The sequence below is a fragment of the Mus caroli genome, unplaced genomic scaffold, assembly GCF_978045245.1.
Source record: "Mus caroli unplaced genomic scaffold, Mus_caroli_1 scaffold_7, whole genome shotgun sequence".
Classification (NCBI taxonomy): Eukaryota; Metazoa; Chordata; class Mammalia; order Rodentia; family Muridae; genus Mus; species Mus caroli.
This window is the reverse complement of record NW_028227262.1, coordinates 81,728,038-81,752,122: the sequence shown is the minus strand read 5'-3', so window position 1 is coordinate 81,752,122 and position 24,085 is coordinate 81,728,038. Positions and strand designations below refer to the sequence as shown.

General features: G+C 43.0%; 1 protein-coding gene across 9 annotated transcripts in view; it reads left to right on the top strand.

Annotated features, from left to right (window-relative positions):
• The first annotated feature begins 4,773 nt into the window (after positions 1-4,773).
• Positions 4,774-24,085, top strand: part of Gng12 (G protein subunit gamma 12) — a 130,449-nt gene continuing 111,137 nt past the window's right edge. For 2 of the 9 annotated variants that reach the window (XM_021165256.3, XM_021165254.3), the window contains exon 1: positions 4,780-4,882. The gene's annotated coding sequence lies outside the window, so the exon portion shown is untranslated. The other 7 variants (XM_085840548.1, XM_021165255.2, XM_085840549.1 and 4 more) reach the window with 6 other exon arrangements.

Below are 24,085 nucleotides of genomic sequence, written 5' to 3'. Positions count from 1 at the left end.
TCATAGTGTCTAGGGTAGGTTCAGACAGACGGTAGCCATGTAAAACAGGACAAGTCAAAAAAAAAAAAAAAAAAAACCAAAAAACCACAGAGAATGAAACTGCTGCCTATACAAGTTCTGAAGTCTGTGAAACCTCATCACACAAGGGCTCACTGGTTAGCCTCAGTTCCCCTACTTCTTCAGAATGCTTTCCTACTGATGCTTTAGTTATTGTGATATTGTTGAATACTGGATAAAAGCTCACAGAGTCGTGTCATGGAATAGTGAAAAAAATCACAGTAGGTTTACATGTAAGCTGCAATCAATTTTAAAGAGTAGCTGTCTTGAGCTATAAAATCATTTATCTTGCTGGCTTCAGGAAGGGTTATACAGGGGAGAACGCCACCTCTTTTGTAACATTGGGCTTTCATAGACATGGGACTTTAGAATCATCCTCTTACAACCCCTTTATATATACACTTATCCCTGAAACCTCACCCATGAGACTGCTCTCACCCTGATCCTCTACTTTTTCTTTTTTCTTTACAGCAACTGATTCTTTTATAAGCAACTGATTTATTTGCTTTATTTCTGACCCATGGGGAGAGTGGCATGTAAAAATTACAGAGAACAAATGAAGAAAAGAGAAAAAAATTAAAGGAAGCCTGGGAACAAACTAAAGAGGAAATTAAATAGACCCATGATACCAGATGAAGTACACCCAGCAATTGCCCCCGTGTGACATACAAATCTGCACTCAGGGGGCCTAGTGAGATGGCTCAGTGGGTAAGTTATCTGAGATTGGTACCACATAAAGGTGGAAAAAAAGAGATGTCTTCCTAAAAGCTGTCTGCTGACCTCTACACACTCACCAGAGCATGTGTGCCCCCACATAATCAACTAAAAGAAAACTAAGGTCACTCCCCATTGGGTTCAGCTACATGCTCTAATTATTCCCAACCATAAACAAGTAGAATCTGGGAGATTCCCATCTGCGAAACCTCTCCCAGGACCATGCTGTGGGTTGGTACAGATGTTCCCTGCTACAGAGCATATCCATCAACAGGCACTGCCCTAGCAATCTACTTTGTCAAAGTACTGCCTCTTTCTAGTAATGTAAAATACAGAGACACAGAGGTCAAACCTTGGCCCCGATTCAAAACAATCAACTAACCAACCAACCACTCCAGAAATCCAGAAAAGCCAAAAACAAAAACAAACAAATAGACAAACAAGGTCAACGGCATGGACTCTGAAGACCCACCCAGCTTCAGTCCTGGGCTAGGATGTGGGCTTAGCTAAGGCTTCAGCTGACTCTACACTGAGAGGGTCTTGTGCTTCCCACCAGTGCTACCAGTCTTACTTCCTTCCAGGCGTTTCTTTTAACTAATTAGAACTTCTTCAGGAAAGGCTTTTTCTAGACACCTCCTCTAAAGCACTACACAAATTCACACTCAGCACACTTTACTGTCAGTCCGAATCACGACTGAAACTCATTTTCTCACCTCATTAATCCAGACGGTTCTTGATGACTATAGCTCTTTCTGTGGCCAGAGCTCTATCTACGAGAACATAATTCTTCCTTCATGATAGGGGCTGCTGCTGGCTTCTCCAGACAGGTCTGGTACCTAGTTGGGCTTATTGTTACTTTAATAGCTGTTATTTTAGCTTGAGATTCTGTAGAAGCAGAGCCTGAGATGAAGGAAGACTTAAAGGAAAATGATGTGTCAGAATCTAGGAGAGCCTCACCAATGTGCCAAGGAGAGTCACACCCCTGTGCAGTACACAGAAACCTATGTTTGACTTACTGCTCAGCCATACCATTCTGAAATTCTTAAATAATTTTCGAGCAATTTTCATTCTGCATTGAGTCACACAAATCCTATTGCAGGTCTCCGTTGGAATATATTCCTAAAAAATTGACAGGGGAGTAGGAAGTAGAACTGGGAAGGCCAAGAAGGGAAGGGAAGATGTGTTAAGCAAAGATGTGTCTAAGCAAAGAGCTGGAGACAAGGGGAGACTCTTATCCAACCACTGCAGGGAGTGTTGCTGACATCTTAGATGCAGCCTCGAGTTATTGCAATTGGTGTCAAAACAGATGGAGTGTTTTTTGTTTTTTTTTTTACCTCCACTCTTGTCACTGCTTAAAGAAACAATGTAAGAAGTACAGTAGTTGCCAGGTTCTTCTAGCTGCCCTGTGCCCAGGGATAGAACACTCTGAAGCTGAATGTGGTAGTTTGGCCATAAGATGCAGGTGCTGGCAGGCAAGAAGTACACGTGGAATCAGTGTTCATAAAGCTGAGAGAAGGATTGGAAGAGATCAGACCAAATATTAAGAGAAACTGATGGAGTTGGGCATATACTTACTATGTACAAGTTTAAAAAAAAAAAAAAGAATGCTTGAGGAATAACCCACCATTTCATGAATGGAATAGCTAACTGAAAAGGCATATACTTATTTACACGAAACAAGAGCATATATATGTGTGTGTGTGTGTATATATATATATATATATATGTATATATATATCATGTAAATATAATACTACATACATGTATTTGTATGTATGTATGTTTGCATGTATATACGTATGCATGCAATAGGAAGCACAGCCATGTGGGGATGGAATGTGAGTCATCAAAGTTCAGGAAACGGGTCCAGAATCATGGTTAAAAGCATAATCTGTTTAAGCAACCTGCATTTAAAACCTATCTCTGCCACCTTCAGATTCATTGGGTTAACTTTGCTGTGCCTACATGCTAGGGTTGCTAGGAGAATGAAAAGATTTAATACATGTAAGACTCTTAAAGCAACATCTGCCACACAGGAAGTACTGGTTAAATGTTACCTCTTACCGTTTTGCCCTTTAGCTACTATGATCAGAACTTCCCAACCCTCTGGAGTACAGCTGTCCCTCAGTGCCCACAGGGGATTGGTTCCAGGGCTGTCCTTCATTCATATACTAAAATCCAAGGACAGAAAACTCTCATACAAAATGACATAGTATTTGCATATTACTTACCTACATTTTGCATATGATAATGTTTTAATTATTCCTAGATTGTTAATTATCTAGTCCTATACAATGTAAATATTAATTTTGTTATACTGCATTATAAATGAAATAAAGACGAAGAACATACTTGTTTACGACAGACTCAATTTTATTTTCAAATACTTTCAATCTGTAGTTGAATTTGAGGATGCAGACCCCTGTGGGTATAAATGATTAACTGTATTTTATTGTTAATTTGTTGCAGGCTGACATTTTAGTACAAAAAAGAAATAAGAAATGGATAGTGTGTGAGGGGAGACAAAATAAAAGATCGTATTTCAAACATCTTGATGTCAATAGACAATTTCTGCACAAGTTTGTACATGATTTTGGATTTCTGTTCTCTCCTTATGCAGGTAACTGTTTAAAGACTAATCGGTGGATACAATTTGAGAAGCCAGACATTCTTCAACGAGCCACTTTGTTTGTTTTTGTCACAGATTAGTTAGAGAAAAATTAAAAGTACATGAAGTACTTAACTGGGCTATATAATGATCCAGAGGTGAAAATCACAACCATAATAGTCCATTCTTGTGTCTGGCCATTCTGTTTAGGGTGCATCTTTGAACTGCCACAGTCTGAATCAGCCAAGTGTTTCCTAACACTGTAGAAAGTAGGAAATAAAAGGCAGGCTGTGGTTTGTACCTCAACAAGAACATCCTCTGGAGGCTGCTCAGACCACACTGGCCGAGCAAGGCATTCTTGAGTAAGAGTGCAAACAGGAGTGAATTTAAGGCCTTCAGTGGGATTCAGTGCCTAGATCCCAGCATCCCCAAGACCCACTCAACAATGCATCCTCATCCAATGCTAATACTTATTTATTTCTGTTTGATCTTTTAATGAATATATTTTATTTATTCTTTGACAATTTCATACAGGTATCCTGATCACACCCAACTTCCCCTCCCACTCTGCCACCCACAACCCCCCTTCCTTCCTTCCTTCCTTCCTTCCTTCCTTCCTTCCTTCCTTCCTTCCTTCCTTCTTTGGTACTGAGTCCAATTACTGACCCCTGCTCTCACCCAATAGTAACATCATTTCAAAAAGAGACCACGATGGTTATTAGTGACTCACCCCTTGGAGTACTCTAGCCAACTGCTGAGTGTTACCATTTCTGTACATCCCTCTCTACAGGACTTAAGCAAGCCCCCCTCAGGTTGGTGGTATCTCCTATCACGTTTAGCATAATGCTTGACCCCACACAACAGGTGCTTCATTTTGTTGAATGGCTGTAAGCAGCTTTTGTGGAAGCAAAACTAGCCCTTCAACCTGCCAAACTCTAAATGCTTACAAAACAAAACAAAAACCAACCTGTCCAATTAATTTATTATGCAGTACTCTGTCCGGTCTGGGACATTCAATAATCTGGCTTTACCTCCATTTCTGGGAAACAACCTCCCTGTTGCCCCAGAGTCCTTTAAATATGACGGTGGCCGTTTCCTCAGACCTTTCTGGATCAGAGCCCCACTTTTGTGTGGAGTTTGGCAGAGCTCTTCTTCGCAGCCTAGGGACTGCGGTGTGTGGTCTTGGTGGTGGTGCATAGTGGTGGCCTCGCGTGGTTTCCCGGACCCACCGCACCGCAGCGAGCTGCACCAACCCAGCCGCGAGCACGCGTGTCCTGACCCCCGACGGCCGCAGTTGGGCGCGGCGACCACGTCCCGGGCCCGTGGGCCGGGGCGGAGGGGGTGGCGGCCGCAGCCCCGCCCACCGGGCCGTGCGCCCCGCCCACGCGCGAGGGGAGGAGCCGGAGCGGAGTGGGGAGGAGAGGTCGGGCGGTCCCGGGAGCGCGGAGAGACCGGACTCCCAGGCGGCGGCAGCAGCGACAGCGGCGGCGACGACGGCGAAGAGTGAGTGCCAAGGTAGCGCCGGGACCGGACGGGGCGGGGCGGTCGCCGCTACTTCGGGGCCGCCTGTGGGTCCCGCGAGCTGGAGCGAGAGAGCCGAGGAAGGAAGCGCGTGCTGCGGGCGCTCTCGGCCGCGGAAGGGGAGTGGGAGCGAGGCCAACCGGGGCCCACAGACGCGAGAGCCCGGGGGGCGCGAGTGGCCCCTGAGGCTGAGTCTCCGTAGCTGCCTCGCCCGGCCTCGCCCCGCCGGAGGAAGGCCCGGGAAAAGCCGCCAGGTCGCGGTGGTGCGGGAGGAGCCGGTCGGAGCCGCCACGCACGCCCCTCCTCCGATCTCTAGACGCGCGTGGGTTGGCAGCCTCGGTACTGGGTCTTCACAGGGGGGTGGCGGCGGGGAAGGAGCAGATCGTGGAGAGAATTCGGGTGACACTTCACGAGGGACCCTGCGGCGGTGACTGGAACAGGAAGGTCGGAGTTCAAACTTGAGCCTTGTGTGCTTTTTTTTTTTTTAATTTTATTTTATTTTAAATGTAGCGCCTGAAGCTTAGCCCGTGGGTTTAAAAAAAAAAAAACTCCTCTATATTTTAGTTAGGGCCTGTCAATTAAACTTCATTTTAAGACGCCATTGCTAGTGTCTCCTGACACTCGTTTATCCTGTTAAGTCCGTGGATGTCTTGTAAACTTGACTTAAATCATCGTAACTTTCACAAAGGGAGCCGTGATTCTTGTTAAACTTTAAGCAACTGGAAATCAGCTGGAAGGATCTGCCGAGGCCTGTGGTCTCGTGGTCCTCCTGTGCGGGCGTGGCTGTGCACAAACAAGTGGGTAGGAAAGGACGCAGCCCCACGCTTGAGCTGGAGGGGAGATCTGTGCCCATGTGCCAGGGCACGTTTAAACGCAGCTCCAAGTGGAAACACTGGGGATGTCTTAGGCCTTGTTGGACGGACTTCACATGATTCGTCTCATTCCGGTCAGTTATTTCCTTTCCCCACTGCTCTTTAAACACTGTTTATATTTCCTGGGGCGATCGTAGCGTCTCCTGAATAGATTGTCTATAATGAATCTTTTGGATGTTGTCAGAGCCAGGCTCTGTGTCTGTGTGTTCTCAATGTTTAAAGCAATAGCTTGGCTGTGTTTTGAGAGTGCTGGTCACCCTGCTGCACCATTGCTTGGCACTTCAGACCATGGATGTAAATTACCACCGGATTCCAGCCCTTCCCCAGGGAAGCTGGGAAAGCAGTCACTGGAGAACAGTGAGGTTAAATTTACTATGATCAAGCAGTTACTTTCAAGAAAGGAGGACCACCCTCCCCTTTTAGAACAAAAATATATATGTCAGCAGGGTCATTTTCCAATAAATAAGCATATGGTCCTCACATATTTTTAATTTTTCTCTATATTTTGTCTGTTTTGTACATATGCACCCCCTTACCCTCTCTTTCAAGCCCCTCCACTGATCACCTCTTTCCTCCCCACCACATTTTAAAAAGCAATCAATTGTAGATTGCTAAGTGGACGTTTAGATAAAATATTCAGATCCTTTGCCTCTCTTAGCAGTCAGCCAGCACCATAAAGCCCTGGGTGAAGTCCAGTGAATGCTGAACAGTAACTACAATGCAGCTGGATTGAGCACAAGCACTTTACTGTGTGTAGAACCCAGCACAGTGTGCAGCTCTTAGATTTGTATAGAACCCTATAAGAATAAGGATCTGTGCTTCACAGGAGACAAGTGTGGTATAGAGAGGAGGTGCAGAAAGCTCTGAGCTTATTTGAAAGACAAATCTCTGACAGTTGGGTTGCTGTTGTCATAGGTTACAGAACACACATGGCGTTCAGGTGATGAGAGCAAAGGGCCCCACAGTGAAAAAAAAAAAAAAGAACTTCAGAAAAAAGTTAGCTAATGCCCAATATTTTTTATTCCAAACCTCTCTCTAGTAGGAAAAAAAAAATCAGACTTAGAACGATCTCACTGACTATGCTGTGTTTTACCTAGCTTTTGCTGTTGTTTGTTTCATTTTAGTGTAAGCCTTATAGGAAGGCAAAGTTCTAGAAGTCGTTTTCTGAGCTTGTCTGAGAGGGGAAGGTACTGAACAGTGGTTTGCTGTGGAGGCTTTCTTGTCAGACAGACCAGGATGAGAACATTATTTAGCCCTTTTCAATCCGATTTGTAAAGTAGGAGTAACAGTGGTCTTTACTTGTAGTGTTTTGATGAAAGTGTATCAATGAGTCTTTGAAAAGCACAGACTGAAACTAACCTACATAAAGTGCTTAGAATGGTCACTTTTCTTTTTAGTCTAGCTTACACAGCAGGTTACTTGGTGAATGATAATAGGTAGAACCTTCTGGAAATGCAAGATGCCACCATTTTAAGTTCCAAAGAGTGCTGGCAGGGTAACTCACACCTGTAATCTCAGCAGTTGGCAAAGCCGAGACAGGAGAATTGCTCTGAGTTCAAAGCCAGTTTGGACAACATAATGAGTTCTGAACTAGCCTATATTAGAGTGAGATCTTGCTTTAAAAAATAAAACAAAAAACTAAAGGTTGAGCAGATTGTGTGTGTGTATGTATGTGTGAATGTATGTATGTGAATAAGTGTGTGTAAACTTGTATGTCCTGTTTCACCCATAGCAGTATGAAAATGATTGATGGGCCAATAATTTTAATAATGCTTTTGATGTTGTTAAATACATAGTATTTAATGCTAGGCAATTAGGAACATAAGTTGCTTTTTAAGTTTAAAAAGAATTTTTATTTTAAATAGTTACATTTATTAACCTTGGATAGGAAATTAAGTAAATAAATAAATAAATAAATAAGCCCAGAAGTAACATTTGTCTTTAATCAAGAAGACTGTTAAAGTTTGAAAAGATGTGATCCAAGAGTGTGAAGTGGTTGGCTCTTGTGTGCCTGGCTGTCCAAGGCCAGCAGATAAGCCATAAGAAGTGGGGACTAATTGTGTTTATTTTGAAAATTTTCTGAGAGTAGATGGTTAATTCAGGAAATGAACTCACAGAGTCACTGAATTATTTGCTAAAATTTGCGAAATTGAAAAAAAAAACTTTTTACTCTAAAAAACAAACCCCTTTGAGCATCTGCTTCTTCGTTAATGCATATCAGATGCATCTGATGAACCAAGTCGGTGACACAGGAGTGCTAGCTTACGACAATTTCAAGTATAAAGGGTACAGTGTTCATTATGAATTGTTTTGAGCCTGTGACATTGTGTTCTACTGTACTGAAAGACTTGATTGACTAAATCATTGCCTGCTTTTACTCCTGGCATGTCACAGCATAATGTTGGCTTACTGGCTTGTGTCCCTAGGTGTGTGAATCAGATGACTTAGTTAGTAGTTCTCTGTGCTTTATTGAGGTTGTGAGGAATAAATGAATTTGCTAGGTAGACCATGTTGGACATTGCCTACCATGTATTCAGTATTCAGTAAGTATTAACATTAAGATAGTTTTGTACAGATAATGAGTATGCATTACTTTTAAAACAGGAAAATGGCCACACAAAATTTTCATATTTCTCTCAAGTCAAAAAGGCTATTATTATTTTAAAAATTCTGCCAAATTGTACTTACAAAGTAAGAAACTATGCAGTGATTAGGCAATAATATTTTGTCTTTTAAATATGAAACAGGTTTTGGTTATCAACTTACTCAACGAATTAATTCTAGATCTTAATTTCATCTTCCTTTCTAATCGGTTACTCTGACAAGAGGTTTATTTTAGGTTACACAGTTGAAAGACAGATTCAGATATAGTGCATTATTACAATTACAGCTAGCTATGTAGTTTTTTTTTTTTTTTTAAGGCTTGAAGGAAGATACAGATGGGTGCCTCCATTTTCTCCCAGTTTCCCTAGTAAGCGTGTACATATAACAGATCATTCATAATAGTTACTCAAAATAAGTTCTGATTTATAACTGCATATAGCAAGGAAAGAAAAAAACACCAACTTTTGTGACACATGAATGCCATCAAATTAAGGGCTCATGCCTTCCTAGTAAATGGGAAGCCCTTCAGAAGTTTTTAGGTTTATCTTTGTAAGAGATATTTAGTGTGCATTTGGTGTGTGGGTGGCTGTGTGTGTGTGTTTTACTGGCAGTTGAATCTAGGACCTTGTACTTGCTACATGGTTCTATACACTGCTACCCAATCAGGCCTTGAATGTATGGGCCTTGCATTGCCACTTCAGGTGCTGGGGATGATGGACTCTGCTACCACAGAGATACTAGAAGTAACGTAGTAAATAATAAAGAGCTACATATAAGCCAGTCCAGGTCTAATGCCTTGACAAGATGCATTTATAGAAGAGCACCTGCGGTCTGTCCTGGATGACAGAATTGAGGAACAAATGAGTGCAGTGAAGCTCACAGCAATGACCCAATGACCGATAAGATGTGATTGCAGTACAATTGACTGGTTCTAATCACCAGACTGCCATCCAACCTGAGCCTTCCTAAGCCTTTTTTTAGTTTAGGTCTTGCCCAGTTCTCTACAAGGCCCCCATGAAACTAATGTTTCTTAAGCATTCAAACCTCAAGGGATAGAAAAAATTTACCCCAGAGTATCTGTAATTCTGTAGTTGATTTAGCACTCTACCAAGAATCACAGGAGGGGCCCATACAGTCAGAGGAGAGAAAATAGAGGGCTTAATGGGAGCATATGCTTTGAAAAACTGTAAACCAAGTCAAGAGACACATAGATAGGGCTTCTTACATAAGTGAGATAAGTAACCAGAAGAGAATTATGGGGTCTCTCCTTCGGAGCTCACCACATCCTCAGCCATTGCAGTTGGTGCCCATATCACATCTGAGACCCAAGAGGCGCGAGATACATTCACAGACCAGTCTTTCAGAGACCTGTGAAGCTGTCTTTCCATAGGAAGCCTCAGTTGGGCAGAAGAGAAAATTGGCTTGCAAAGTTCTGTTCCAGCATAGCTCCTACCAGTAGGTGCAGGGTGCCCAACATTTTCTCTCAAGGGCAGGGGTAAGCAGCCTGGAGCTGGGAAGAAGGTAGAAATGATTGAGCTGAAGATGGCTTCCAGCTGAGTTACTCCATTTGCTGCCAAATCTCTCTTGAAAAATCATTTCTAGTGTCACTTAAATGTTTCGTTTGTCATGGCAGGTTTTATTGGGTATCATAAAAATGCTTAGCTGTGAGTGTCTGGTTCATATCCTGGCACAGGGAGGGTTTTTGTCTTCTTTTTAATAGGCCTGCACTTCAGAAGGTTACAGAACAATGAATGAGAGTGTTGCAGACCTTTCAGATTTGATACTTTGAGCTGCTCCCAAAGATTGTAGCTAAAAGAAGTTTTTTTCTGGGTCTGTCTGAATGACAGTTGTTGTTGTTAAGAACTTGTACTTTTTCCATTTGTTGATTTTAAGTTTGTGATTTTGAGACCAGGGATTCAGAAATCTGTGTATTCTGTGTCCTTTCTTGCAGAATAGGCTGTAGTCATTCCTCTTGCAGGGAAGGTCGTACAGTAGTTGACATGTGGTGGTTGACTTGCGAAGAGAAGCTAGCTTGAGCCCAGGTTCGATTTGGTGGATGTGGTCACCAGTGTTCACTGGCAGGCAGGCCTCATTGCCATCGTCCACACTTGAAGTCTCTCTGGAAAACCTTCATGCAGCATGACTATGTGCAGGCCCCATAAGACAGTCAGAAGGACACAAAACTGGCTGAGAACCCTCAGATTTCTGTTGAATTTCTGTTAGCTGCTGATAAGCTGATATTGCTGGCCAAGATACCCCTGACCACTTGACGCTAAACCATTAGTTCTCACTGGGGTGCATTGACTAAGATCTCAAGCTCATCATGGGAACTTCAAATTTTGTTCACCAGAATCTCTAGCAAATTTAAAAAAAAAAAGAAGTAGGCCAAACTGGGTATGGCAGTGTATACCTATAATCCCAGCACTTAAGGGGCAGAGGCAAGAAGGTTGCTAGGAAACTGAGACCAGCCTGGTCTACTACATACTGATTGTCAGGACAGCCAGGGCTACACAATGGAACTCTGTCTCAAAAACAAGCTTCCTCACACCATTAAAAAACAACAACAAACGAACAAAAAACAAGCAAAATAACCAAAACAACAGCAAAAACCAACAGAACAAAACCATATACTGGAGTACGACTATTCTGGGATGTAGATGTGTTTCTTTCCAGTCCACTTGGGTGTTTTGGTGGTGGTGGTAGTGGTGGGCTTTGTTTTCTCAACCCACAGAAGTGCTGTGTCTGACAATAGCTGTGCCTCTTGACGCTCCTTCAGCTACAATAGCCTTCTAAATGCTCTGAACTGTAGAGTGTGACCCATACTAAGAACTTGACAAATGCCAGGGGACTGAAGAAATAAGGCCATGCTCCCTGAATGTGTGCCACAAGATGCGTAAGCCACTGTCTTTTTGATCAAAAAAGGAAATTAAATTGTGTTTTCTGGGAATCATACCTTCTTCAGTAGTACACAGATTATTTAATGACTTTTTTCTCTTGGATTCATTTTCCCTTAAGGGGCAGCTAAAGACCTGGTTGTCCTTGACATTGTTTGGTGTTGATTGCTCTGCAGCAGTCTTGGGATCACCTAATACTTGTTGAGCTGGGAACAGCTCGTGCATTCCTTTGCAATAATTTCTGTCCACTAAAGCACCCTCATGTCTGTGACACCAGAAGGGAGGCCTAGGAACTGCCGGGAATGTGGAGATTCCTGTTAGGTATTAGACAGATGTGGTCCTCTTGCTGTAGATAAATAGAGGTGAGTCTAGCTATAGGAGCCTTTGGAACTGCACCTTTGGGAAACAGACTTCTAATTTAGGAGAGAAGTAGGAAAGGCTGGTGCCAGAGCCACCAGAAGCTATGAGTTTCTCTGGATCTCCCTTACTGCCAGCTGGCTGTTAGGCGGCTTCTTCAAGTTTGCTGTCAGAATTAGCTTCCTCTTCCTGCAGGGTTTTGGGAGGATTGGGATAGCAGGTGGGAACAGAGCCCTGTTTGGTGGGTGTAGCTGTCAGGTGCTGTGCAAAGGTGACGGGGTTGGTCTGCACTGTGCCTTCTGCTATTATATGGGCAGACCACGTTGTGAGAAGATGCCCGCATGTCTAGAAAAGCAAATGCCTCCCACTTTTCATTTGGTTAGATGGAGCAGATCATCTTCAGTCTTGGATCTCCAAAGCAGAGATAGCAGGCAACCATTCCTTACAAAACTTCCCGGTAGCCTTCTTTAAACAGCAGACTCATCTGCCACATTAAAGTGTGATTTCAAAGACCCTGTGCCATGCATCTGCATGGGCTTTGCTTTTTGTCTAAGCTACATAGGTGATAAGCATCACTGGAAAGAGAGTCCCATTGGACTTGCAAACTTTATATGCCCCAGTACAGGGGAACGCCAGGGCCAAAAAGTGGGAGTGGGGGGAGGGTATGGGGGACTTTTGGGATAGCATTGGAAATGTAAATGAAGAAAATACCTAATAAAAAAAGAAAAAAGAAAAAAAAAAGCAGAATGCTTCAGCTACTGCGTAGTCCAAAGAGCAAATAAACACTCGTGGCGTGCTGCCTGGGAGGTCGTGCTGGCTTCCTGCCTTTGCCTTCCATTTACCTGTTCTTCCCTAACTTCCTCTGGCTATAATACATAACAGGGACTCCAGGCCACCCACACTCACAAGGGCAGAAGTCCCCCTGTCCACACTCACTATGCTCACTTCCTGAACTCTGCACGGAGTTCCTCTGACCTACAACCTTTGGCCTGAGAACTTGTTGTCTACACCTCATACTCATAGGGACAATCTCTTCATAAGAGGAAATATTAATATGTGCGCCCCAGTGTAACAATCATGGTAGAAAGGACAATACTAAAACTTTGTCGGACAGGCCTTTCTCACGCCACCTACAGGTGTTAACTTGTACATTTAAGGAGGTGTGAATGTGTATGTTGTTGTTCCCATTCTTTTGTATAGATGGTTTCAATACTGTTACCTGCCTTGCTGTGTTAAATTAGCAGTGTGTCAGAAATAGCTTCTCTTTCAGTCGCATCAGCTTCCCATTGTGCAGATGCAACTGGAGCTGTGGATTGTATCTGATACTTGGGCCTTATGTCCTGTGAAGACAGTTTAAGCATGCCATTTTGCATACGTGCAGGTGTGTCCCCACAAGTGGTCTGCAGAGCCACTGAGCTCTGTGAGCACCTTCGGGAAGTACTGGATCAACATGCTGCTCATAGACCACCAGTAAGAGGACTGTCGGGTCTTCTTTATTCTCCTGATCTGGTTCGTGAGAAGTGACAGTTTGGAGTAGTGATTTTTTTTTTTTTTTTCACAATTAGAAGTGAAGTGGAGGTTTGAGTTAAGTATGGGCCTTTGCGACATTGTTGAGGCTGATAAGTTCTCTTGTGGGACATTGTAACTGTTCTTGTGTATGACCTGTCAGAATTTCTTAAATACAGACCTAAAAGTGTGAGCCTGGGTGGAGTGGGCTGCCAGATCATTAGTACAGAATCAAGACAAGTACAAAGTATGGTTTCGCTGCATTTGCTAATGTCTGAATTACAGGCTTCAGCTAATGCTGTTATTAACCTGTGGCTTCTCCAAGGCCACAAAAAAAAAAATATCTTCTAGCCTAGAATTTCTCCTCTCCTTCCTTCCCTCCCCTCCAGTACACATACAGACAGACACACAACACGTACAAGTATGTACATACACATGGGTGTGTAGGGGGATTGAAAAGGAGATTAAAACATGTAGACTCCAATTATATTTTCTGTAGAAATCTTTTCAGAAGTCTAGACTTTTTCACATGTGTGTATCTCTAGGAAGGTCATACAAGTCAAATTTGTTTGGTCTTGTATTTGGTTGTTCTGTATGATTTTTACAACCAGGGAGATATTCGGTCCTTCCAAGGTAAAGGAGATGAAAGCAAAAATGGCTTAAGAGGATCAGAGCTCCGCATGCTAGGAACGTGAACGGGATGGAGCTGCAGTTTGCTTTCGAAGTGCCTTTTTTAAAAAGAAGATTCTGACTGTGTCCTTGTGTTCCAGTGTCTGTGTGAGTGCATGCCGTGTGTGTGCTGTGGATCCTGTATAGCTGAGTACAATGATGAGCCTTCTGGTGTGGGTTCTAGGAACTCAGCTCAGGTCCTTTGGAAAAACAGAATTCATCTTAACCCCTGAGAGGACTTTCCAGCCCCTCCATATGCTCTTTAGTCAGTAGACATTTGGGATGCTGTTAATCTAAAATTAATTTTCAGTTTTTAAAAGACTGAATTCTGTCAAAAAGGGGGAATCTGATTTGGTGAAGAGAAAGCTGTGGTCCTTTTTTAAATTTGTTTTTTTAGAAATTCATAAAAGGCAGTCCTATATAAAGCTGGTTTACCTGTTCATAAAAAATAAACCAGCTGGGCATGGTGACACATGCCTGTAATCATACCCTTCAGAATCTTAAGGCAGAATGGTCATAAGTTCATGGTTAGCCTGGGCTGAAAGATTGAAACCAGTGTGGGCTGTCCAGCAAAACCTTTCTCAAAAGCAAACAGAAATCTCTAACAACAAACTCACAGTTCATTAGCCGTAGTAAGGAGTGACTAAGGGGAAAGATCACCTCTCGCTCTCTCGCTCTCTCGCATGCAATGGAGTGCTGTGGATGGTAACTTTTCTTCTCGTGCTCATTGTAGTATGTCACTGTTGATGCTCTTTGCTGTAGTGTCCATTCCACAAGGAAAAGGTTAGAGCCTATTACTTTATCCCAGGACCTAGAAGGATACCCAGCACCTTTGAGTGCCCTCTGGGTCTTCGTATTCAGCTGTGTCAAGGATCCTGTGTTAGATGCTGGCCTGGGCACCTATGTCATCTTTGACCTTTATGGGATACTCTAACGCTTGGGAGCTGTGTGGCAGCATACTTCATGCTTCAGAATTTAAGCCTGCAATCTGAATTACCTGATGGCTTAATATAATGTCTACTTGCAAAACAGCTGACAGGTGTGTTTCAGGTAATCTAAGATGCTGTCAGTTATGGAATAGGCCATTTCTCTCAGCTCTCAGGGAAAAGAAATGCTGTCAGTTAAACTATATCAGGCATCAGCATAAGAGGGTTAGTTTTGATAACTGCTATAACAGATTATCAAAAACAGCTGAGACAACCAGATGTTTTATCTCATAGTTCTGTAGATCAGAAGTCAGGGTATGTGTGTGACTGGTATGTCTCCTTGAAGTGTTGGCCAGCTTGGTTTTTGTTAGAGGCTCTGGGAAGAATTTCCCATTTACCTCAGGCTCTTTCAGGTCATTGGTCGACTTCTGTTCTTTGAGGTTTGTTCCTTATTGTCTCTCAGTGGGGGCCACCTGCACTTCTCAGAGACTTTTTTGGTACTTGCCATGGGCTTTATACCTTAGACTGGGCATTAGCACAGTAGACCCTTCTTGTATCTGGACTTTAATGGGCCCTTCTACTCTCTGTTCTCTAGCTAGGGAAATTACCTGCTTCTGAGGGCTGTTTGGGTAGATTTGGTCCAGCATTCATAGCTTCCTGGAGTTAGAGGACCTGAACAGCTTAGGAGGAGAGTTCCTAAAGAGTCATCCCAATACCAGCAGTGGCAAAATGACTGTCTCTGTCTTAGCATAGAGGAGTGACTGATGCTTATACAGCATTGGGAATGTTAGAAAGCATGCTTGAGTGTTAGCTGTTTCCATACAAATGCCATGATCACAGTGGTGGCACAACGCCTGTCACCTTGAACCTTGGTGCATTTGTCAAACCCTAATTGAAAGAATGCATTTTGCTGACAGCAAACTTGATAACAAAGGTAGAGATTAGTACTTAAGTGCCAAAGGTAGGCATGTGCTAGGACACTTCCTTACTCCTTGTAGGAACGTGAGGTAGGGTACACCAGCTCCATTTACAGGGGAGAAAGTTGGTTTGGAAGGGGGCAAAAATCAGTGCTACTGGCATTCCTCCTATGAATCCCAGGATTCTAAAATTGGTATACTTTTTATGTATTCTCCTGGCTCACTGTCCCGGAGAATAGCATATGAAAAGTGTCACAGGAGAGGCTTCCACGCACTGGAGCAGGTGGTCTGCTAGCTAGGAAGGAGATAAAGGGGAAGGCACATTTTCCTCTGATATCTCCCTTGTTTGTTCTTGCTATTTAATGTTTAATTCATTGAGACAAAAGCCCCAAGCCTTCATCCTTTTAAATACCCTAATGATCTTCTTAAGTCAACAAAGCAGTTGCCTGATCTGTGGAGATATGGCTTTAAAGGAGATATGAGCAGTTCTTTAGTAGAACCACACCAACAGTATCCATACAGGACAGGGTAAGTACTGTGGAGGTCATAGAACTAGGAGTCAGGAGACTAGGAGGACTGCCTTAATGGAGAACCTCAGGGAAGGCCTCTGTGTAAAATAATACTTCTGCCAAGACCAGGGTGTGCAAAAGGTAGCCTGAGCTTACCTGTAATCTTAATGTAGATGAGCACAAAGAAAGAAGGCCTTTTTGGTAGGCATGAGTGAGAAGTTCAGAGAGCCAGATGATGGGGCTGGAATGCAATTCATTGAGTGTGCCTGCATAGTATGCATAAGGCCCTGAGTAAAGTTATAAGCAACACACACACAATGTGTACACGATGTGGTATCGTGAATGAAAATGTCTCCCATAGGCTTACATGTTTGAATGCTTGGTATTCCCAGTTAGTGGAACTATTTGGAATGGATTAGGACGGTGTGCCCTTATTGGAGACAGGTTGTCACTGGGGGTGGGCTCTGACATTTCAAAAGCCTGTGCCAGGCCGTCTTTCTCTCTGCCTGCTGCCTGTGAATCAGGATGTAACTCTCTTAGCTGCTGCTCTAGTACAGTGTGGTCTGCTTCCTACCACGCTAATCGTGGACTAACCCTGACACTGTAAGCAAGCCCCCAACTAAATGTCTTCTTCTATAATTGCCTTGGTCATGGGGTCTCTTCACAGCAATAGAACCGTAACTAAGACACTGGGTTTAATGAAAGTGCCAACGAGATTTCATAGAGAAATCTCTGTTCACAGATCCGCTATAGTGAGCTGGAAGCCTATGCCCCAGACATGAGCTTTGTATGACTTCAAAGGGGTGGAAGTTTTGGAACTATTTTTAATTCTTGCTTTTAAACCCATTTTAAGTGTACCAAAGCATAGGGGATGAGTAGGAGGGTGGGTTGGCAGAAGCAGATAAAAAGAGAGGATGCTTGAGCTCCGAGTGCTCAGGGATCCGGCACACGTTGTGCCAAGAGAATTAATTCAGGTAAACGTTTCTGAAAGCTGAGCTCATCATCCCTTTGAGTCTAGTTGTTAGACTCTGAACCCCTGAGTTATCTGATCTCCTCTCTCCCTGACACTTCCTTCTATCCCAAGCAGCCCTGTCCCTGGCCACTTCCTAGCCAGCCTCTCTCTGCCCCTGACTTTTGCACTCTGCTGTCACCAGGTGATTTCTCTGAAATGAAGTTCAGAGTGGTTACTTCCTGCATGACAATGGGCTCCCCAAAATTACCCAGTCCTGTCTGGAAGGAGCTTCCTGTCCATTTCAGTCCAGCTATGATTCTTACCAGCCCTGAAGACTTGAAGTCACTACCCATAAAGTGGAGGTGACAATGCACCTACCCAAAGGCAACCTATAGATTTAAAAGGGGTTAATAGTGAGATTCAGTCAGCAGTGTTTGGTATGCGCACCCTCCATGAACAGTATTCACTAACTACTCTCTGTGTGGCAAGCCCAGCTGGTCTAGCCTGCTGCTTTCAGGTCAGCCTCGCCCCACTCTTCCAGCAGGCAGCACGATAAGTATAGAAATTGAGAAGATACAATTAGTAATCTCTGTAGCAGCTTCACTGTCAGTGAATTCACATATTGTCCAGTTTTTAGGAATTCTTTTTTATTGCATTTTACAAAAGTGTTCTTCCAAAGTGAGTTGGGAATAACCAGTCAGTTCCTTACCCTCTGTCTGCTGAGGTCTAGTGCACACTCACTAAGCACCTATCATAAGGTTTGAGAACAAAAGGAGGGTAGTCCACTATGAGAAGGTTTTTCTTTAACCAGTGAGCTTCTGCCTATCTCTTTGACCCAGCCTAATCTTGTGTATTGTTGACCCATTAAGAAGATGTGTATGAGGTGATGTATGTATGTATGATGTGTATGAGGTGATGTATGTATGTATGATGTGTATGAGGTGATGTATGTAGTGATGTATGTAGTCCTCACTGTTCTAAGGTCCATGAGGCAAAGAGTGTAAGGACAGTGTCGGGGAGACTGAGTCTGTCTGAAAAGGGTTAGGAGGAGTCAGGAATGGTTTCACAGGTAAAACAGAGGCAGTGTGACAGAAGACGGAGGTGCATGTCTTATGTCAAGACAGTGGCTGAAGCCTCCCTGTAATACTCCAGCCATGTGGTTGAACAACTTCCTCCCAAAGTCTGAGACCTTTCCTTTGTGACCCAAGGCTAATAGCATCTGCCTCTCTCAAGATTGCCCAGAAGCGCTCGAGTGTGTGCATGTAGAAAAGTGCCTGACTTCAGAGTTTATAAATTGCTACAGAGTGAGTTCCAGGACCGCCAGGGCTATACAGAGAAACCCTGTCTCGAAAAACCAAAATAATAATAATAATAATAATAATAATAATAATAATAATAAATAAATTGCTTGGTGTGACTTTGCTCTCTCTACTTTAATCTGGGCACATTAATATATTTTCTTGTCTGTGTTTACTGTGACAAGCTAGTCGACCAGTATACTAATGATTACATTGGACTGGATAGTTTTGCCTGTATGTTTTGTCTTCTCAATATGTTGGATCTCAGTAACATATTTTCATTCATAGTATGACAGTCATGTTAATATATGTAAGTCTATGTTTTAAGATGTATTGAATTAAGGAACTGATAATTTGATAGTTTTCAGAAGCTTCAAGAAAAATCAGGTCAAAACATTAATTTCTACCTTACAGGTAGGGAAACTTAGGCAGTTCTAGAGAGCTTCTGATATTTGCCCAGAGTCATTTAAGATGGCAGATGAATGGCAAAGATAGGATTAGAAGCCTGTGCCTCTTGTTTTCCTGGCTTTATATTTTCTTGTGAACTCAACCCCAAGGCCCGAGAGCTTGGCCATGATCAGCCCCTTGTTGTCTGTCACCTGGCTTCAACCAGGCATGGGAAGGTTGAGTGAGCCAGAGCCTAGCCTAAGGGAGAGCCCTAGGGAACACCCCACCCAGCACCCTCTCGGCTGCCCTGAAGGTATTTATGAGTGTGAAGGTCCACCTGGAAACCGAGGGAGAGGCTGGGAAGAGCAACCAGCTGTAGCTGCCAGAGAGTGGAGGAAGGGAGAAGAGGCCTGGTCCCTGAGAGTAAATGACTTGTAACTAACTAGGATCAAGGAGGAGGAGCCAGGTGGAGCTCAGGGGATGGAAAGCCGTGTGGAGAAGTCCAAAGGGCAGTGGAGGCTGCCACAGACTGCTTCTTGGTACACAAGCCTTCTGTCCTCTCAGAGCATTCATTCCCTTTTACCTTCTGCTGGGAAGCATGCGCTCTGCTTACTCACTCGTTTGGTGTTGTAATCTTTATTGTGTAGGCAGGCAGAGGGGAGGGCTGAGCACACAGGAAGGCTCTGACTTTAACCCTCCTGACTTGAAACAGTTGAAGAGTGTTTGACGTTGTGTTCCTTTAAGTGTGTCATTTAGTTAGAGAGAAAGCGGTGCTCAGGGAGTTGGATCCAACAGCTTTCCTGAAGCAGAAGTTCCCAGGGTGTGGGTCACACGCTTGTCAGAGTGGCGGCATCAACTGGGAGTGACTGAAAAATCACGACACTCAACCGCACCCAGACCTGTGGAGTCAGCCCTTCTGGGTGTGATCCAAAGGCAGTGCCCCTGTGGAGCTCAAGCGAGGCTCAGTGTAAGAACCTTGTAGGGTAGCCAGATGGAGTCTTTGTGTCAGGGTAGAAACAGTCCCTGGCTGCTCAAGAGTCAGGAATTCCATTTGGTTTTCTCATCTACATACGAGGTCTCCTAGGAGCCTTTGAGCACAGATCCATGCAAGCCCCTTCCTTGAAATTTGTCAGGCCTTGTGTAATCTACCCATTAAAGGTGGGGTCAAACCAGAAGCTTCCACATTTAAATTGTTACTGCATCCTCTTGTGGAGGAACAAAACCGAATGCCCTCAGAGGAATACTGTCTCTGTTCCCATTTCCACACACCACAGCTCAGCACAGGTGAGGCCCACAGTTCAGAGTGCCATCGGCTGAGGCTCTGAGGCAGGTCAGCCAGTGTTTTTCCAAAGAGAAGACAGGGTGTTAATATTCTGAGACATTGAGGGTTAACTCTTGACCACCTTGCTATAACATGGCATATAGGAGCAAACTGTTTTTTGAAGGCCATGTGGACTTCCAGTTTTTATGAGAAATTGTTTTCATGCTTAACATGAACTTTGTGTCCAGCACATTTAATTTATCTGTGACGTTCAGGAAAGGCATGTGGACTATTTGAATTCACATGAAATCTGCAGTTTTAGTTTCAAGGCCAAACAGGGTCACTATTCCTTTCTTTTCTTTTCTTTTCTTTTCTTTTTTCTTTTCTCTTCTTTCTTTTCTTTTCTTTTTCTTTTTTCTTTTCTTTTTTTTTTTTTTGGTTTGTTTTTAACAAATGTTTTGCTTGCCTTGAATTTCTTTTTTTTTTTTTTGATTTTTAATATTTTTATTACATATTTTCCTCAATTACATTTCCAATGCTATCCCAAAAGTCCCCCATAGCGCCCCCCACTTCCCTACCCACCCATTCCCATTCTTTTGGCCCTGGCATTCCCCTATATTGGGGCATATAAAGTTTGCAAGTCCAATGGGCCTCTCTTTCCATTGATGGCCGACTGGGCCATCTTTCGATACATATGCAGCTAGAGACAAGAGCTCCGGGGTTCTGGTTAGTACATCATGTTGTTCCAACAATAGGGTTGCAGATCCCTTTAGCTCCTTGGGTACTTTCTCTAGCTTCTCCATTGGGAGCCCTGTGATACATCCAATAGCTGACTGTGAACATCCACTCCTGTGTTTGCTAGGCCCCGGCATCGTCTCACAAGAGACAGCTATATTTGGGTCCTTTCAGCAAAATCTTGCTAGTGTATGGAATGGTGTCAGCGTTTAGAAGCTGATTATGGGACGGATCCCTGGATACAGCAGTCTCTAAATGGTCCATCCTTTCATCACAGCTACGAACTTTGTCTCTGTAACTCCTTCCCTGGGTGTTTTGTTCCCAATTCTAAGAAGGTGCACAGTGTCCACACTTTGGTCTTCATTCTTCTTGAGTTTCATGCGTTTAGCAAATTGTATCTTATATCTTGGGTATCCTAAGTTTTGGGCTAATATCCACTTATCAATGAATACATATTGTGTGAGTTCTTTTGTGATTGTGTTACCTCACTCAAGATGATGCCCTCCAGGTCCATCCATTTGGCTAGGAATTTCATAAATTCATTCTTTTTAATAGCTGAGTAGTACTCCATTGTGTAAATGTACCATAATTTCTGTATCCATTCCTCTGTTGAGGGACATCTGGGTTCTTTCCAGCTTCTGGCTATTATAAATAGGGCTGCTATGAACATAGTGGAGCATGTGTCCTCCTTACCAGTTGGAACATCTTCTGGATATATGCCCAGGAGAGGTATTGCTGGATCCTCCGGTAGTACTATGTCCAATTTTCTGAGGAACCGCCAGACTGATTTCCAGAGTGGTTGTACAAGCTTGCAATCCCACCAACAATGGAGGAGTGTTCCTCTTTCTCCACATCCTCGCCAGCATCTGCTGTCACCTGAATTTTTGATCTTAGCCATTCTGACTGGTGTGAGGTGGAATCTCAGGGTTGTTTTGATTTGCATTTCCCTGATGATTAAGGATGTTGAACATTTTTTCAGGTGTTTCTCTGCCATTCGGTATTCCTCAGGTGAGAATTCTTTGTTCAGTTCTGAGCCCCATTTTTTAATGGGGTTATTTGACTTTCTGGAGTCCACCTTCTTGAGTTCTTTATATATATTGGATATTAGTCCCTTATCTGATTTAGGATAGGTGAAGATCCTTTCCCAATCTGTTGGTGGTTTTTTTGTCTTATTGATGGTGTCTTTAGCCTTGCAGAAGCTTTGTAGTTTCATGAGGTCCCACTTGTCAATTCTCGATCTTACAGCACAACCCATTACTGTTCGATTCAGGAATTTTTCCCCTGTGCCCATATCTTCAAGGCTTTTCCCCACTTTCTCCTCTATAAGTTTCAGTGTCTCTGGTTTTATGTGAAGTTCCTTGATCCACTTAGACTTGACCTTAGTACAAGGAGATAGGAATGGATCGATCGCATTCTTCTACATGTTAACAAACAGTTGTGCCAGCACCATTTGTTGAAAATGCTGTCTTTCTTCCACTGGATGATTTTAGCTCCCTTGTTGAAGATCAAGTGACCATAGGTGTGTGGGTTCATATCTGGGTCTTCAATTCTATTCCATTGGTCTATTTGTCTGTCACTATACCAGTACCATGCAGTTTGTATCACAATTGCTCTGTAGTAGAGCTTTAGGTCCGGCATGGTGATTCCACCAGAGGTTCTTTTATCCTTGAGGAGAGTTTTTGCTATCCTAGGTTTTTTGTTATTCCAGATGAATTTGCAGATTGCACTTTCTAATTCATTGAAGAATTGATTTGGAATTTTGATGGGGATTGCATTGAATCTGTAGATTGCTTTTGGCAAGATAGCCATTTTTACAATGTTGATCCTGCCAATCCATGAGCATGGGAGATCTTTCCATCTTCTGAGATCTTCTATAATTTCTTTCTTCAGAGACTTGAAATTTTTATTATACAGATCTTTCACTTCCTTAGTTAGAGTCACGCCAAGATATTTTATATTATTTGTGACTATTGAAAAGGGTGTTGTTTCCCTAATTTCTTTCTCAGCCTGTTTATTCTTTGTGTAGAGAAAGGCCATTGATTTGTTTGAGTTAATTTTATATCCAGCTACTTCACCGAAGCTGTTTATCAGGCTTAGGAGTTCTCTGGTGGAATTTTTAGGGTCACTTATATATACTATCATATCATCTGCAAAAAGTGATATTTTGACTTCATCTTTTCCAATTTGTATCCCTTTGATCTCCTTTTGTTGTCGAATTGCTCAGGCTAGGACTTCAAGTACAATGTTGAATAGGTATGGAGAAAGTGGACAGCCTTGTCTAGTCCCTGATTTTAGAGGGATTGCTTCAAGCTTCTCACCATTTACTTTGATGTTGGCTACTGGTTTGCTGTAGATTGCTTTTATCATGTTTAGGTATGGGCCTTGAATTCCTGATCTTTCCAAGACTTTTATCATGAATGGGTGTTGGATCTTGTCAAATGCTTTTTCCGCATCTAACGAGATGACCATGTGGTTTTTGTCTTTGAGTTTGTTTATATACTGGATTACGTTGATGGATTTCCGTATCCCTGCAGGATTTCCTGCATCCCTGGGATGAAACCTACTTGGTCAGGATGGATGATTGTTTTGATGTGTTCTTGGATTCGGTTAGCAAGAACTTTATTGAGGATTTTTGCATCAATGTTCATAAGGGATATTGGTCTGAAGTTTTCTATCTTTGTTGGGTCTTTTTGTGGTTTAGGTATCAGAGTAATTGGGGCTTCATAGAATGAGTTGGGTAGAGTACCTTCTGTTTCTATTTTGTGGAATAGTTTGTGAAGAACTGGGATTAGATCTTCTTTGAAGGTCTGATAGAACTCTGCACTAAACCCATCTGGTCCTGAGCTTTTTTTAGTTGGGAGACTATTAATGACTGCTTCTATTTCTTTGGGGGATATAGGGCTGTTTAGATCATTAACCTGATCTTGATTCAACTTTGGTACCTGGTATCTGTCTAGGAACTTCTCCATTTCATCCAGGTTCTCCAGTTTTGTTGAGTATAGCCTTTGGTAGAAGGATCTGATGGTGTTTTGGATGTCTTCAGGATCTGTTGTTATGTCTCCTTTTTCATTTCTGATTTTGTTAATTAGGATGCTTTCCCTGTGCCCTCTAGTGAGTCTGGCTAAGGGTTTATCTATCTTGTTGATTTTCTCAAAGAACCAGCTCCTTGATTGGTTGATTCTTTGAATAGTTCTTCTTGTTTCCACTTGGTTGATTTTGCCCCTGAGTTTGATTATTTCCTGCCGTCTACTCCTCTTGGGTGAGTTTGCTTCCTTTTGTTCTAGTGCTTTTAGGTATG